An 18,316-nucleotide genomic window follows, 5' to 3' on the forward strand; every position below is an offset into this window, starting at 1 on the left:
TCCGCACTTATGCCCCGGACCTTGGATGTATCAAAGTGACCAAAGTGACCCCTCTCGGGGATAATTATGGGAACCGAGTTGTAAACCTTTGTGTACCATGCAACCTTATGGGAGAAATTTGTATAAAAGGAGCGATCCACAGTACCAATTTGAAGCAGTCTCCTCGAACTTACACTCGTTGTACTTCCTGTGACTTCTGTGTTCCCTGCAGTAAATAAACCTTGAATCTTTGACGCCGAAGGAAGTGTCCCGTGTCTCTGTCATTTGTACGCCGGAGCAGGTTACCCACGAAGGTTTCAGGTGTTGTCCCCTGGCACCGCTGGGTCTTAAATAACCCAGTCCTTCACCCACGTTGATTTCGTACCCAGAGATACGCCCGAACTCCTCCGCCCTTTTTACTACTACAGGAAAAGCTTGAACTGGATCGATTGTGTTCACCAGGATATCATCCGCATAGAGTCCTACCCGTTTTTCCCAACCTCTGAATTCAAAAGGGGCGATGTTATGTTCCTCTCCTAATATTTGCACGAAAGGTTCAATATATAAATTGATTAATAACGGGGAAAGAGGGCACCCCTGCCTCGTACCCCTCATAATTTGAAAAGACTCAGTAAGGGCGCCATTAACCAACAGTCTGGCTTTGGGATCCTGGTATAGAAGTTTTATGGTACGGCAAAACCTAGTTCCAAGCTGAAATTTCCTCATCACTGTATCCAGATAGGGCCAGTTAACCCTGTCAAATGCTTTGGTAGCATCCAGGGTCAAAGTAGCCAGAGGGAGACCAAAAGCTGAGGCTATATCTATTGCACCTACCAGGTCATGCGTGAGTTCTACCATCTGGCGCCCCCTTATAAATCTGTTCTGTTCTTGGTGGATAATTGAGCCTATCTCTCTCCCCAGCCGTGCAGACAGAATGGCAGTGAAGATCTTATAATTGACGTTTAGGAGAGAGATATTCCGGTAGGATCCGCAGTCGGTCGGGTCCTTGCCCGGTTTGGGGATCAGAACAATTGTTGCCTCATTCCTTGTCTCAGGAGTTTCCCCCCCGTTCACAAAGATGCCATTGAAAAGGGCAGTCAAGATTGGAATGACCACTGGACCCAGTACTCGGTATAGCTCCCCAGGAAGGCCGTCTGGTCCCGCAGCCTTCCCGCGCTTCAGTTTGCTGATAACTGTGTTGACTTCAGCTTCAGTTATTGCCTCATCCAGACTATGTCTCTGCTCTGATGAGAGGGTGGGCAAACTAACTGCATCTAGCCACAGGTCCCTGGCCATTTGATTGTCTACAATCTCCTCCTTATAGATATTCCGGAAGAATTCATGAAAAGCACTTCCAATTCCTGAGTTTAAGGTCCTAGATGTATTTTCCCCTTCCACTTTTATTTCTCTAATATATTTTTTAGCCTGGTCTGATTTAATTTTCCATGCCAGAACCTTTCCTGCTGCTTCCCCATATTCAAATTGTGAGAGCTTACTTGCTTCCCACTTCATAGCCACCCTTTCCTGAAGTAAATTTTCTAGTTTTAATTTTAGTTACGCCCGCCTCTTTTGGTCGACTAAAGATCCTGTGACGAAGTCACTCCCCCGATCCAAGAGAACTAGTTCCCTTTCTATACCTGTGATCGCTTCTCTATAGACTTTCGCTCTATAAGAGGCGTGGTTGGTTATGCACCCTCTTAAATAGGCTTTAAAAGCTTCCCATACAGTCACGATCTTGGCCGAGTTCACATTAATCTCCAAAAAGGAGGCTGACTCAGCCTTAAGAAAATTTGTCTCCTCTTCTTCCAGCAAGATCAATCTATCAAAGGACCAGGAGGGATGTTTTGATTGCTGAAGAAAACTTATGGTGAAAAGGATGGCTGAATGATCAGACAAGTGCGAGGGGAGGTAAACTAATTCCTTCAATTTGTCTTTAAGACTGTAACTGAGGAGAGCATAATCGATTCTTGATTTATGTTTATATTTATAGTTGTGAAAGGAAACTCCTAAAGTGTTCCCCGCTCTCTCCCTCCAGATATCTGCTAAACCCAGAGTTGACATTATTGCTAATAGGGTTTGCCTAGATTTTGACTGCGTCATCGCACGGGAATTAGGTGTCTTATCCAGCTTTGGATTTAAAACAATATTAAAAGTCTCCCACCCATATTATTGGGTCTGGGGAAGAGATCAAATAGATCTCGATCTTATTTAAGTATGAAGGGTCGTCGATGTTCGGGCCATAGTAGCCTATTAGTGTGTAAGGACAACCATCTAACCTAATATTTGAAAGAAGCCATTTGCCAGTATGGTCCTCCTTATAATCCATGATTTGAACTTTTGCCTGTTTTTTTAAAAATGATAAGTTTCCCTCGTATATTAGCAGTATGATCCGTACATAAATATTTATCAACCCACTTCAGCTTCTTCAACATTTCGTTTACTTCATCTTTAAGTAGATGTGTCTCCTGGATAATGATGACCTGTGCGGGGGAGTCTCTCAGGTATTGTAAGATTCTATGTCTCCTACTCCTGGCACGCAGGCCATTAACATTCCAGGATAAGAACTGCAACCCCATCATTTCCTTTTTCCTCTCCGTTCTTTCCACCCTCCTGTAGAAACGTCCTTTCTAGACTCTTCAGTGTGCCAACTATTATCCTGGCTTGCCCTATTAATGGGGCGCTTAGTAAAATTACAAATCAAAACTTTAGACATGAGGACCGACATATAAGGACTTTTTACCCTTTTCCTTCCCCCCCCTCTTTCCCCCCCCCTTGGAAAACCCACCCCTACTTATGCTGACTAGATGGGTAGCCAGCTTAGCGTCTGTAGACAGACCCTCTCCTCTTTCCCTGCCAGCCCTGTGTCTAAATAGGATGTGGCTAGACACAGGCATTCATTACTGGATAGTTGTTAAGCAGGCATTAGCTTGTCGGGTGGGGTGTCTCCCGCCACCCACCCCCAGTTGTAACATTGGTGACACGATACAAAAAACCTTGTGTAACTAACGTGTGAACATAGTCAAATTGTTGATTTATTTATACATATATATATATATTTTTTTTTTTTTGCTGAGTTTTATTTTTTTTAATTTATTATAGTGCACTACACTCTTTTTACATATTAGTTTTTTTTTTTCCTTTTCCCTTTTTCCATTTGACACCACATTTAATGTGACAACTCCAAGCCCCTTATATGGAAGATTTAAACTGGGGAAGCAGGACCTTGGTAACTTTAGTGACCTTATTGGCCTTAGCGACCCTCCCTTGAGTGATCGCTAACTAATGGATGCTAATAACTTATCAGCCTCTAAAGGGGAACGAATGTTATGCATTTTGTTGTTATACATCACCCTTAAGAAGGCGGGGAATCTCATCTGCACTGTTGCCCCTAAGGCCCTAATATTTTCCATTTTCTGACCCAGCTCCCACTGTCTATCTAGTGTAGTTTTGGACAAGTCTGAGCGGACTGGAGTGGAGTTTAATGGTTGTTTGGTTGTGTTTTTTCAGTAAAAAGAGGAGGAGGGTGTTGGTGGATGAAATAATGGTGGTAGAGCTGGTGCTTTTTATGAGAAGAGAGTCTGTTTCTGGATGGATTAAAATTATGCATAGTGTGGCGTTGTGATGACGATGTGTGGATTTGTTAGTGGTATAGGACAGAGTGGTGTTTTGTGTGAGAGTGATGTTGCCATTGTGTGGTAGTTGGGGTTGAAGGGTGTATAGGTGTGGTTTGTGGGGTTTTGTAGTCGTTGTTGAGACAATGAAATGTGGTAATGGTTTGTTTGTAGCAATGAGCATGTTGACATGTTTATGGATGTGGATGAGTTAAGGTGGGTGCTGGGGAATGGAAAAAAGGCAGCATTTCTGGCCTTAGTCCTGAACAAGCCAAAACAGGCAACTGCCCTTGTACTTTCCACCCTTAGCCTCGACACCCGGGCTGATTCACCCCGAGCCCTAAGGTTAAAAGGCCTAGTGATCAGGTGACACCTTTGGCAAATGGGAACCCTACCTCTAACCAATCAGAACACTAGCCCTAAGCCCTATGAACAATAGGAGACCAAGCCCTTACAACCAATAATAGCCCTAGTCATAGCAGCCAATCAGAACCCAAACCCTAAGTCCAATAGAAAAGCGAGAACCAGGAACCAATCAAAAGCTCAGACCTATCAGCCATTCAGAATCCTAACTCTAAGCCCTAAGCCCAAAAGAAACCTCAGATGTAGGAACCAAATAGAGTACAGATGTAGAGTCCAATAGCAAACTTAAAGAAGGGGCGTGTGATCTTAAGCACAGGCAGATGGCTAGGGGGCAGTGAGCTACTCCTGAAGATCAGAATCTCCTTGGATACAGACAGGCTCAATCCTGTCTGTATCCCACATTTTGCTGGTCATCTTTTACCCTGCAGGTAAGGCTCAAATCTAAGCCACTTAAAATACAGCTTTTCACGCACTTGAACAAATAACTTTTCTAGCCAAAAACGAAGGTTACATATACTTTCCAAGCACAGTTTAAACCATAAAGCAGGTTTAGCAGCCTCTTAAGCACACTCTACTTAGCCTCTGAGGGTGTGGTTCGCCTTTCTAACTTTTAAAGACCCATGGTCTAAGCACAGAATAGGGAAACTAGGACAGAAATTCAAACAGGACCGGTAGAAAAACAGCAGTCTTAACAGTACCAATTGCATAGAAACCAATAGTTCAATTCAAACTATCATGAGCAGAAAAACAACAGTGTTTACAATACCAATTGCACAGATTCCTGGTAGAAAAACAGCAGCTTTAAAGTTTAAAAAACATAGCACAAGTCTGTGTTTTTACCATCTTCTCTGTCATTTGTTCACTAGGCTGTTTTGGGCACAGAGAGGCTGGGGCTAAAAGATGGAGGTGGCTGTCTTGGGGTTTCCTGCACAGGCCTTAAGGGCTTATGCGGTGTGGGAAAAGAAGGGCACAGGGTTGCTTGGGAGCTAGAGGGCCACTCAGAAAGGCACAGAATGATGGCCTTGCTCCTGAAGATCAGAATCTCATTTCATACAGACAGGCTTATTTAACACTTTGACGGTCCTGTTTTACCCTGCAGGTAAGGCCCAAATTTAAGCCACTTAGAATACTGCTTTTCGCGCCCTTAAACAAATCACTTTTCTAACAAAAAAAGTGATACATGCACTTTCCAAGCACAGTTTAAACCATAAAGCAGATTCAGCAGTCTCTTAAACACACTCTGCTTACACTCTGAGGGTGTAGTTTGCCTTTTTAACTTTTAAAACCCCAATAGGGGAGAGGGAGGGGCTGGGGGAATTGTCCCTGCACACCCAAGTGCAGTACAGGAGAAACTAGGACAGAAATTCAATTCAAAATCACAGGTAGAAAAACAGCAGGCTTAACAGTGCCAATTGCACAGAAACCAAGAGTTCAATTCAAACAGTCACGGGTAGAAGAACATCGGTTTTAACTTACCCCTGGCGGAGACCTCCGCTCTGCCTGCGGAGTGTGCGGAGATTTGCCTCCTAAGCATTCCGCGGAGAAGGCAAATTCCACACACTCTGCAGCGGAGCGGAGTTGGCCAGCCCCCGCCTCCACCTCCCTATTAAGAAATAAGTTAACATTAATTAAAAAGCAACTTAAAACCACTTATTTCTGTACTGCAGGGTCCCCGGGATGCCCGTCTCCTCTTTCTTGGCGTACGGTAATGCTTGAGAAAACTGGACGCACACCCGCGCATGCGCATATCTTTGAAGAAATGTGCATGCGCAGGCGCACGCCCATGCACAGTTTTCTCAAGCATTACTGGTACAGAGAAGAAGAGGACAGCCCGGGAACGCTGCAGTACGTAAGTGGTTCTAAGTTTCTTTTTAACTGATGTTAACTTACTTCTTAGTAGGGGGGAGGAGGCGGGCAGCGGAGTGGAGTTTGTTTGCAACTCCGTGGACCTCCACATAGCCCCGCTACGCACACTACGCCCGGGGTTAGTTTTAACAGTATCACTTGCACAGAAACCAAAAGCTCAATTTAAACAGTCTTGGGTAGAAAAACAGCAGTTTTAAAGTATCAAAAAACACAGCACAAATCTGTGTTCTTACCACCTACTCTGTCGTTTGTTCACTGGGCTGTTTAGGCCACAGAGAGGCTGGGGCTAAAAGACGGAGGTGGCTGTCTTGGGGTTCCCTGCACAGACCTTAAAGGTTTCTGTTTCTATGGGAGGAGGAGGGCTCAAGGTTGCTTGGGAGCTTGAGGGCCAATCAGTAAGGCACAGTCTGTTGCCCCGGGGCAGTGAATTGCGCCTGAAGATCAGAATTTCCTTGAATACAGACAGGCTCAATCCACATTTTGCTGGTCCTGTTTTACCCGTCTCTGTCATTTGTTCACTTGGCTGTTTTGGGCACAGAGAGACTGAGGCCACACAATGCCTTCATAGTCTCTAAAGTGCACAGTTCACTGTAAATTACTTACAGATTAGTAATGATGTTTTCATCATGACACCATTATGGTGCAGAGCTTTTACTGAAAAGGAACCGAGCTGGTGCTGAACTGCGATTGTGCTAGCACACATTAGAGAGTTAGAGAAAAAAAAGTCTTTGCTCTGTTCTAGTCTCCAGGCGGCATACTGTATAATGAATTTTCTGTCCCATCACTTAATCTTCCCTTCTTTCCCTCCCCCTTCCTTGTCCCTTTTACGACTGCCCCCTTTCAGGGCCTCGCACTAGCACCTGAATAGGTTACTTTGCTGACGGGCAGGAGAGGACCTGACTTGTGAAAGCCCCACTAGCCATACACGAATATCGCCCAAGATGCAATTGTAACAATGTCAAGCTCTGCATGTATTCTTCCTGCACTCACAGAGTCTGAGGTGAGCCTAATAGGTTAGGACCCACCTGGAGCCTAGTTCCCCAGGGGGCACAGAAACTTGATCCCATCTTCTCCTCCAGCAAGCACATCTCCTTCAGCCACTCCACCAGACTACACTGGACAGATCACAGCTGCGTCCACTTCAACTTCAGGTGAACCACGACCCACCACCACCCGCAACAGGTTCCCTGCAGAAGCTGGAGCAAGATCACCGCCGACCAGCTCACCACCGTCCTCAGCCAAAACCCAACCACCAACTCGACGGACCCCAACCAAGCAGCCCTCAACCTCAAACAGTGGCTCACCAACTGCGCCGATGAAATCGCACCAATGAAGAATCCTCCCAACAGACCGGCAACAGGAAAGCCTCCTGGTTCACCAACGACCTCAAAAACTCCAGGAAAACCTGCCGCACCGTCGATAAAGCCTGGCGCTATGACCAGACAGCAGAGAACATGACAGCCCTCAAGAACGCCACCCGCAAACACCACCAACTGATCCGCACCACCAAGAAGATAACATACAAAGATCGGCTAGAAAACAACACCCACAACAACAAGGAACTCTTCAGCATCGTCAAAGAGCTTTCCAACCCCAGCGCCTGCAACAACGACATCACACCCTAGCAAGAACTCTGCGACTCACTCGCCTCATTTTTTTCACCGCAAGATCGCCGACATACACAACAGCTTCAGCGCACAGACCACGCACCCAACCACCGAAGACACCCCCCGCCTGATGAACACCATCCACTCCGGCTCCCCTACCGACCCCTGCCCACATCACATCTTCAACAAACCCGACTCCATCATCGCACCCCAACTCCGGAACATCATCAACAGCTCCTTCGCATCCGCCACCTTCCCGGAGAGCTGGAAACATGCCGAGCTGAGCGCCCTCCTGAACAAACCACCGCGGACCCCACAGACCTCAAGAACTTCCGCCCCATCTCGCTCCTCCCTTTTCCAGTCAAAGTCATCGAAAAGACCGTCAACAGACAACTCTCCGCCTTCCACGAGACCAACGAATCACTCGACCACTCACAGTCCGGTTTCCGAGCAAACCACAGCACCGAAACCGCCCTCAACGCAGCCACCGACGACTTCAGGTCCCTGCTCGACAACGGGGAAACTGCTTCCTTCATCCTCCTAGACCTCTCAGCGGCCTTCAACACCGTATGCCACCGCACCCTGATACAGCGCCTCAGCAATACCGGAATCCAAGGAGCGGCCCTGGAGTGGATCACCTCGTTCCTCGTCGGAAGAACCCAGAGAGTCCGCCTCCCCTCGTTCCGATCCGCGGCCACCGAAGTCATCTGCGGCGTCCCGCAAGGATCCTCACTCAGCCCCACCCTCTTCAACGTCTACATGAGCCCCCTCGCAGCCATCGCTCTCCAACACAACCTCAACATCATCTCCTACACCGACGACACTCAGCTGATCCTCTCCCTCACCAACGACCCCGCCACCGCCAGAGCCAACTTCCAGGAAGGAATGAAAGACGTCGCAGATTGGATGAAGATCAGCCGTCTGAAACTGAACTCAGACGAGACGGAAGTCCTCATCCTGAGACTATCCCCCTCTGCCTGGGACGACTCCTGGTGGCCCCCTGCTCTGGGCACCACCCCCAAGCCAACGGACCACGCACGCAACCTGGGATTGATCCTGGACTCCTCCCTCACGATGACCAATCAAGTCAACGCCGTCTCGTCATCCTGCTTCAACACCCTGCGCATGCTCCGAAAGATCTTCTGATGGATCCCCACCGAAACCAGGAAGTCGGTCACCCAGGCCCTCGTCACCAGCCGTCTGGACTACGAGAACACACTCTACGCTGGAACCACAGCCAAACTCCAGAAAAGACTGCAGCGCATTCAGAACGCTTCAGCACGACTCATCCTGGACATCCCTCGCCACAACCACATCTCTGCCCACCTGAAATACCTGCACTGGCTCCCCGTCAACAAGAGGATCACGTTCAGACTCCTCTCCCACGCACACAAGGCTCTCCATGACACAGGCCTGAATTACCTCAACAGCCGCCTTACCTTCTACACACCCACCCGCCAGCTCCGCTCCGCCAGCCTCGCCCTCGCCTCCGTCCCACGCATTTGCAAATCCACCATCGGAGGAAGATTCTTCTCTACCTGGCAGCCAAGACATGGAACTCCCTCCCCACTCACCTCCGACTGACCCTGGCCCATCTCTCCATCAGGAAACAACTCAAGACCTGGCTGTTCGAGCAGTAGCGACCCCTCCCCCCCAGCGCCTTGAGAGCTTTACGGGTGAGTAGCGCGCTTTACAAATTTTATTGATTGATTGATTGAAACTGTGCAATTGGAATCCGCTGAAGTCTGATCTCACAGGTCTATAAGAGCTGTACATGTTGTAAACGTCTTAAACGTTTTTTTTTTGCAGTTTTATGCGAGCACCAGTTACATTACACAAAGTCATATTAATTTTTTTAGATACAGGGAAATTTGTTATTTGCCCAGAATAACAGGATGTTGAGTTGACAAGGAGACTCCTCGAACCTGGTCCCTATGTGCCAAAGTGAGCAGCTGGAAGCAACTGAAGATGCACAGTAATTTTTCGCTTTTGTCTGAAATGTATCTTGAACCTGTTGGCAGCAATAACATGAGAGATTCACATCAGACAAAAGCAAAAATAATGTGCAAACTAGGCCTGGGGTTTCCCTCTGCTACGTGCAGAGGGAAAAACTCTGCAAACTTCATGAGCCGAGTGGATTTTCACGCCCAGGACTAGTGCAAACATGACCATTGTGCTGATGCAGCAACCAAATCACTTTGCCATGCAGAGAAGGAATATTTGGGAGGCCTGGCTGTGGTTTGAGCTGAGCCACAGCCAGGCAAAAAGCTTTTTTTTATCCTATGCAGGAAGTGTTTCCATGTCGTGCACAATGACCACTGAAGTGCGATTGTCGTGTTATGGGAAACAACGTTAGCAGTTTTTTGGCTGACACAGAGTTTTATAGTTTTCACAATTCTGGTAGTTTTGAACAGCTCTGCTGGTGCCTTTATGGTATTTCTGGGTTGCCCAATCAGAAATTTTGAGATTTTGTGTATAGTACTGTTCCTGAAGGGCTTGGCTGGAGAAAGAGAGAAGTGGCAAGATCTGTTGGGAATGACATTTTTTATATCATCATCCCATATTTCAGTGTCTATATGAGATATATAATAACGGTCAGATTGTATAGATATTTGGGACCTGCAGTGAATGGACTATATTAAAGTTCTCCAAAATTGTCCAGAAATGTGTGACAGATCTCTAAAGTTATTCCATGCTGGTTCATTTGGTGGTGTTTGGCTGTACAGTGCTGGTGATGGAAAGCCCTCATAGCAGATATGTCTTATGTGAATTTAGTAGGTATAAGTTACAATTTGTAGCTGACTGCTGCATATTATCGTTTTAGTATAATTGTGGGCCATAACTATTATATTTGGAAGTACATAACTATATAATTCCACATAAAACAGTAGGCCAGCAATGTTTGCTTGCTTACTCGCATAATAAAAGTAGGTTGCTGGTTGAGTTATTTGCAGTTCTTAGGTTGTAAACTGAGGTTTGCGCTTGATGGTGCAGCTGTTTTCTTGGCTCTGTTGTCAGGAGGCTGGTGGTGCATTTAGCTAGGAAATAGCACATTTGTAATTGTGTTCAAAAGTGTTAATGGAATTGGGTGCTTCCTATATGTGCTAGTAATGAGTTTCAGAGCTTGGCGGCTTGTCCTGAGAAAGGGCTGCCTCCTACGGATTTCTTATGGTAAGGTGATATGATATTAAGCGGTGTAAGCCTGTAGTGCAGTGTTCTGTTTGGTTTGTATTGCTTGAGTTTAATTAACTAGGTACAGCAGTCCTTTTTCTTGGGAGGCTCTGTGGACATTTCATTAAACATTGCCTTCTAGCTATAGGTAGCCAGTGGAATGATTGTAGGATTAGAGTCACTCCTTTTCTGGGGTCCAGGCGGAGAAGAAGACTTGCAGCAGCATTTAGGATGAGTAGTATTTTGTGTATAATGAAGGCGGGTGCACCAAGGTATAGGGTGTTGCTATAGTCAAGCTTGGATACTTCATTATTTTGCCATTCCAACACATTTCAACACCATCTGGGCAAATTTCTTGTTGTCTTTAAAGGGTCTCAGCCTCTAATTGTTGCGCAGACCCATTTTGACAATGACAACTCTTGCCCATGCCCCCCCCCCCCCCGAGTCGGACTGGCCTATAGGACAATCATACTGATTTCCTATTGGGCGACTTCCTTACCCCCTTCCCCACTTCTTTGACTATAGTAGCCGGGCCATCACTTCCACCATGTGTTCTCCCTCCGCAAACTAAAGTGTGAATTAAATACATACAGCTTAATGCTTTTCACCACATCTATCTGCCCTTCTCTAGGTCGCCATTCTCTGTCACTGCTGTTTAAGACCTGGAATTATGTCACTTTAGTTGAAGAGGCTGTTGCAGGGATCCTTTCTCTCCATAATTCTACAGATTTATCTCCTATTTCTGATCTTCTATAAGAAGAAATTGAAACTGTAGATCAAGTTTCTTGATCTTGTGTTGGTGTTAACGTATCAGAGGTTTTATGTAGTAGGACTTCCTCTCGTATGATATAGAGGAGTTAGGTTAATAATGTGCATAGATGGTCTGCAGTAGCGACACTCTGAGAAACATATGTGCCAAATCTGCCATCATTTGTGAGATACTTTAACTAGAATTCTCAAGTCACACGAATGAAAATCCAACTAGATGGTACCTGGGGTCTCTGTCATATGTTGGTAAAACTGTTGTCTCTCTGTGCCAGTGGTCGCAACATTAACATTATTGATGCCTGCAGGGTCGCTATCTGTACATGTACTGATGATTGTCACTTGGGGGCTTGTATACCGAAACTGCTCCATAGGAGGTATCCTAATGACATGCAACGAATGAAGGGTTGATTCACTCAATTTGAGGAAGGTGATGGGTGTTGAGGCTCTTCAGTTCCTGTTCTTTTTTGTTCTCCATTAATGGTTGATTGGGTTAGGTTGGCCGCCTATGTCGTATCCTATTTTTTATTTCTACGTTGTAGGTCATCTATTGATATACTTGATACATTCCAAAAGAAATCAATTAAATTGGGCACAGTATATTTCCAACCTTTCAAAGTAGGAAGCAAAAAGGCTATGCAACTTCAAACACTATTGGAATGGTCGTGCAACGGATTCGAAAAACATTGGTTTTTCATGGATCTCTATAGAGGATCCCCTTCCTCCACAGATCCAAAGGCCCCAGAAGCCTGTATCTCTCCGCATTACAAAACCTATCTTAACGGCCTGGGATTTGGCATCGAAGAAGTGCAGACTTACTTTCTTCCCATCGCCTCTGACACCCATAATGAACAATCCTGACTTCACCTCAGATCTTGACACCAGGGCTTTTCACCTCTGGAACCACCGAGGATGCAGATCAATAGGCCAACTCTTCGATGGGGAGGGACTTCAACCTTTTGAGAGTCTTCATTCGGACCTCACCATTCCGGATTCTGAACCCTTCTGCTACAACCAAGTACGACACTGGGTGATGCACTATTTCGATTCGCCCCAATGTACAACAGCACCTCACCCCCTATGAAAAGTGACCGCTTTCTAAAACCTCAAATGCTTGTCTCATCACAGAGCTCTACAGCTTACATTAAAACAGCAACCAAAATAGCTACTTAGGTATCTTACACCCCCAGACTACACAAAGGAAACACAACCTGCAAGCCTGACTGCTGGTGCGACTGTGGCTCTCTGGGCACATTAACTCATTTGCTGTGGGACTGTCCCAAACTCACATCCTACTGGGACGATATAGACACCCACTTCGATACACAACTACCTCGCTTCCCCACCTATGTCATTCTTGGCTAACCTAATGCACTCACATTCCCACTTAAGTCACACAGAGGTAGACAGATTGGCCTCGCTCTGGGCGTGGCATTGCAGAACATGCTGTCTCTCTGGGGTTCGGAACAGGGTTCTGCTTATCAGGGATGGCTGCATAGACTATAGTATGGGCTTTGCATGGAGATTATCTCCCTATCGTTACTAAATCAAGGGTAATCTTTTCCAGACCTGTGGCACCCATTTCCCTCCCTACTGAGCTTGGAGTACCGTGAGCTTACTTGCCCTAAATGCTCATGCCTTCTGCACCTTACGGAGTGCCCTACCAGCTCTACGTAAGGACACACTGACATTCCCATATTCCTCTGGGAGATTACCAATACCTTTATCCAACACGGGTCACTCCCCTGGGGAGGGGGGAGGGGGGCAAAGGGAGGAGTGGTGTAGGTCGGGGTGTTGGGATTGTTGAATAATCATGACATTCACCCTGATAACTTGCTTCTGACTATCGCTAGTTCTGTTTTATATAACCATTAAAAAAGATTTAAACCTAAAGAAGGAAGTAAGTACAGCAGGACGTTTAGGCAAATTTGACAAGCAGAGGCAGTAAACACAGGGACATATGACAAAGGCAAAGGAATGGATCACAGAAGGATGTTAAACAGCATTTACTGAGGGTGAGGCATGTGGGAAAAAAAGTTGGTGAGACAGTCAGAGATGAGGGTCATTGAGTGATATGCGTTAGTAGGGAAACATTACTTTTATTAGTAAAGATGGCCTTTAAGTTCTCCATAGTGACTCAATATACCTTCAGAGCCGCCATAGACCACTCTGTAGGAGGTAACTGCATTTGCCAGAAGAAAAAGACTACTTACCTGCAACTATAGCTCTCTAGTCTAAAATCTTTTATAGATTCACATGCTTGAATTATCCCTGCCATCGAGCTAAAAATTACCACTGTAGACAACGTGAGCAGTCTAATGTTAAATATAATCTGAAAAGTTTTATCATGGTCACGTTATTAGCCTATTTACAACATTCCAAAAGAACCGCACTTCAACCAATCAGAAGCAAGCTCATAGAACACCAATTGTAAAAGTGGGCGACCACACCCCATATTTCATTGCACAACTTTGAGAGGTATTTAAATTAACATAATGATTCACTTCAAGAGATGTTGTAGAACCGCCTGCCCCACTGCAACATCTCTCTGCACTGTTGAGTCCAGGCAATTAAGTTGCATGGTGCCCGTTTTCCAGTTTGTCTCCTGTAAATGTCCTTAAGAGGCACTCCAGCTAACAGGGTAGTTGATGTGGGCACACTTCTTCTAGAATGAGTAGTTCTCTTGTGAAGGACGGCCAGACCTATTATGAGAGTACCCTATGCCCACCCCGTGCTATACTTTGCTTTGATTGAGATTGTCCATTTCTAGTAGGACTATAGCTGCAAGAAAATGGTCAGTCAACCTGAAGTGCTTTGCCTTGACTAAATAAAAGTTGAAAATCCTTACGTCCATTGTATTCAGTGCTCTTTCTGCTGTAATAACAGGATTCTTGAAAGAACTATTGGTTTGTTTAAATGGAAGACTGATGCCACTTTGGTGATAAACATCGTTATTGCAAGTAGTGTTAATTAATCATAAATGGTTGAATTTCACTTATTTGAGGCAAAATGGAAAGTGATTTTCCAAGGTAGATATTTTAAATCCATTTTTATTCAAACAGATTCCTCATATGTTGGCATAGTAGTTTTAAGTTGCCATGGAGATGCTGGATACCTCACTGATGGCAAGACCCTAATAAGACCTTTAAGAAATGAGTTTATGGGTTGATTGGACCAGCGATATGGCTAATCCACAGTTTGCTCTGATATGGGACAGAAGAAAATGGATGCAAGCAATGTTGATTGCACCATATATGTATAATGCGCATGGGGAATGTCTAAGAGGCAGAATTCATTGTATTCAGGAGACAAGCAGACATACTCAATGCTTCTGGGTTTGGGTGAAAGATCTGACCTTCATTTTGAGCTAGAAGACCATGCAGAAATGGGAGCATAATTAGATGCTGTTCTGAGCGGAGGAGTAGCTCTGTGCACCATTTTGCGTCTGTCACCTTGGGGCAAGCAGTATGAGGCAGCAGGGTTCCCTCTTTTTGTGTTCAACACCTTTGGTATTAGGAGAGGTAGGGGAAAAGCACAAAGATCTCTGGCTATGCTATCAAAAATGCATTACCCGATGATCCCCGAAGAGTGTACCTCCTGGTGTAATGACAGCATTTTTGGTTTGGTCAGTTGCAAAGAGATCTAGATTTTGTTTGCCCCAGCAGTTAAGAATTTAGTCCTTTTGAGTTTTGTTTAACTCCCCCTCATGCCATTATTTTGATATATCCCTGAGAGTGATGGCCCAAGCACGTTTCACTCCTACAAGGTGCTCGGCTGTAATTGGATGTGGACTCTAATGGCGCACTCCCATATCAATAACATTTCTTCAGAGAGGGGATGAGATGGTGTTCCTCCTGGTTTGTTTATTTAATGCATGGACGTAGTGATGTCAGTTTGTTCAGTCCTGAACTCCCTGTGATCCTTGGGAGGGATGCCTGTATGCCTAATGCAATAGCCCTTAGCTCTAGGACATTGATTTGAAGGTGTATTACATTTGCCGACCATGTGCCACTGATCCTATATCCAGGAGATGTGATCCCCAGCCATCTAGAGAAGTGTTGACTTGGTCCTAAACGTTTGCCTTCACCTCTCCTTTTCCTGGATTGGGTTTTTTGTTGGCATTAAGACTCTGCACACTTTACCACTGCTACCCAGTGCTAAAGTGCTTGTGCTCACTCCCTTAAACATGGTAAAAATAGCTTACATTCAATTTGCACGTTTATTTTACTTATAAGTCCCTGGTAAATTGGTACTACATGTAACCAGGGCCTGTAAGTTAAATGCTACTAGTCCTGTATGCATTTTTAAACTGCCAATTCAACCTGGCAAAATCTAAGTTTTGCCAGGCCTAAACTTCCTTTTTAGATACAATATGTCACCCCCTAAAGCAGGCTTTAAACAGCCCACAGGGCAGGATGCATTGTATTTAAAAAGTTGTACATATACTTTTACGTATTCCATGTCCTGGTGGTGAAAAAGTCCTACATTTGTTTTTCACTACTGTGAGGCCTAGCTCTCCCTTAGGATAACATTGGGTTAGCTTTTTTCATTCAATAAGTGCTAAATCTTGTTTGGGAGCAGGAAGAAATTTCATGTTTGTTCTCAAAAGAATTGTAATATAAAACCTTATTTAATGCTAAAGTCAGATTTTAACTCGAAATTCTGAAAATGGCACTTTTAGAAAGTTGCAAAGAGATTCAAGCTAGCCTGGCTGATATGCGGTGATGCCCCGAAACCGGTTGCAGGATGCTTGTTTCCTGTCCAGGGAAGACCTGGCTTGGCAATTCAGGTTGGACTGTTCCCATGAGGAACAAGGTCAAGACTGATTTGCATATGACTGTGTCCAAAATGGGGGGGCCTGTTGAACAAAAGAACAATGGGTTAAACCCAGAACTTTGTGATTTGGTAGTTACTGTTTGCATTGTTCAGCATTCCGTCCATCATTTGTTCCTTTTGCTTTTATCGCCTGAGTGGGAAGGGTATGCCCAGAAGATGGGTCCTGTGCTCACTGCACCACTGAATTCAAGCTAGCCTGGCTGATGAGGAGTGATGCCCTGTAACCAGTTTCAGGATGCTTGGTTCCGGTAGAGAGAACACCTGACATGCCTGTTAGGGCTGGACTGTTCCCATGAGGAACAGGATCAAGACTGATTTGCATATGGCTGGGTCCAAATTAGGGTGGTGTGGTGAGCAAAAGAACAATGAGTTAAGCCCAGATCTTTGTGACGTGGGGTGAATGTTTGTATTGTTCAGCATTCCCTCCATCATTTGTGCCTTTTGCTTTTGTCACCCTAAGTGGTAAGGGTATGCCCAGACGTGGGTCCCGTGCTCACTGCGCCACTGGCTTCAAGCTAGCCTAGTTGATATGGGGTGATGCCCCGAAACCGGTCCCAGGATGCTTGTTTTCAGTCCAGGGAGGACTTGGCTTGGCAGTTCGGGCTGGACTGTTCCCATGAAGAACAGGGTCAAGACTGATTTGCCTAAGAACTCAAAGATCTGACTTCAGAGCAAATATGCAGACACGTATAGCACAATTTTAGCTTGTTACTACAAGTTGGCAGTATTAGGTTTACAAATGAATGTTTATTTATCAGCATTACAAAGGCTGGAGCATGAGGGCATGAGGTACCACTGAGATGCCTGGAACCCGAATGTCATAATCTTACACTGGAGTGCATAGAGCACCAGCTATCAACTGTCGCTTTAAATGGCAATGTCAAGTACTGTAACTCGAACCACAGGATGTTTCAGATAAAAGCAAATCCATTGCAATATCTTCTTACGCTATTCCTCTGGACCAACGAAAAAAACCATGTACACCATTAACGTATACATTCTTCACTCCTGTCATACCTTCACATTCAATCCAACCAGAGCAACTGATAGGCTTCAATTCACCTTTACATACAGCATTCAACTGGAACCTCTGTAGCCCCTTCCCTTGCAACACAGCATTCTCCACAATGATTGCCCTCTATTGCACCATTTGACATAACTCCTCCAGAACAAAAACAACCATCACGTTTGTTGTAAAAGAACATTTTACTGGCCATATACTAACCTCCCATTGTGCCCTCAAACACAACTTCCAGATTAAACCTTTGCAGTAGCCTCATACCTCAGCAATTAATGGCAACAGAAAGTCGCTACCTTACAATCAATCACAATATCCTATACATGCAAACTGATGCATCCTCATACATAACTTCACCAGAAGAGAACAGACTATCTACCTACTGCCACATTTCGAATTGGCTGTTACTTGCTATGGAGATGCAGAATTCTGACTATTGCTGTTATCCCCCACACCAAATAACGGGCACTGCGTTCTGTTCTACCCGAAATGGACTTTAAAAAGACGACCCAGGAATACTGGCTTCCTTTCTATATGTAATACCCACTTCTGGGCAAAATAATGGCCCTTTTCCAGAGCGAAGTGCCACATGCTATATAAGTAGATGATAAATGGCATCATGGAGTCAGGAGCAGAATATGGGAAATTGGCCGTGGAGAAGGCTTGGCCTCTGCGCCTGCCCACGGTGTCTGCCCATAGTTTCGCTGAGTGCAGATCTGCACTTGGTAAACAGAGACTGGTGTTTCTGGGCCCAGACCTATGACTTGCAGTCACAGGTCTGGAAATACTGGGACACTTCTATACCGCAATGAAGCCTTTGTCATAAAACACAATTTGGCTTGACCAGTGGAGACTATCTACAATTCTCTAATGGGAAACATCTACATAACTTGGGTTTCTCTTTACCTCACCATCAAAAACAACATCCCTAAGACCAATAGAGACTCTGTGCATTACACTTAAATACAAGCACTGCAGGGTAAAAGACCCCTGTGCTCTCCTATTAAGCTTGTCTTGTCAAACAATGCAGTACCTTACTGTGCTCTTATACAGAACCAAACACAACATTATTCAAATAAAAGAAAATCATAAACCATCAT

At 45.2% G+C, this 18,316-nt stretch overlaps 1 protein-coding gene across 5 annotated transcripts in view; it reads right to left on the bottom strand.

Annotated features, from left to right (window-relative positions):
• Positions 1-18,316, bottom strand: part of ANO9 (anoctamin 9) — a 586,191-nt gene that overhangs the window by 291,834 nt on the left and 276,041 nt on the right. The gene's annotated exons all lie outside the window — the stretch shown is intronic.

The sequence above is a fragment of the Lissotriton vulgaris genome, chromosome 2_1 (assembly GCF_964263255.1).
Source record: "Lissotriton vulgaris chromosome 2_1, aLisVul1.2, whole genome shotgun sequence".
In the NCBI taxonomy this organism is placed as follows: Eukaryota; Metazoa; Chordata; class Amphibia; order Caudata; family Salamandridae; genus Lissotriton; species Lissotriton vulgaris.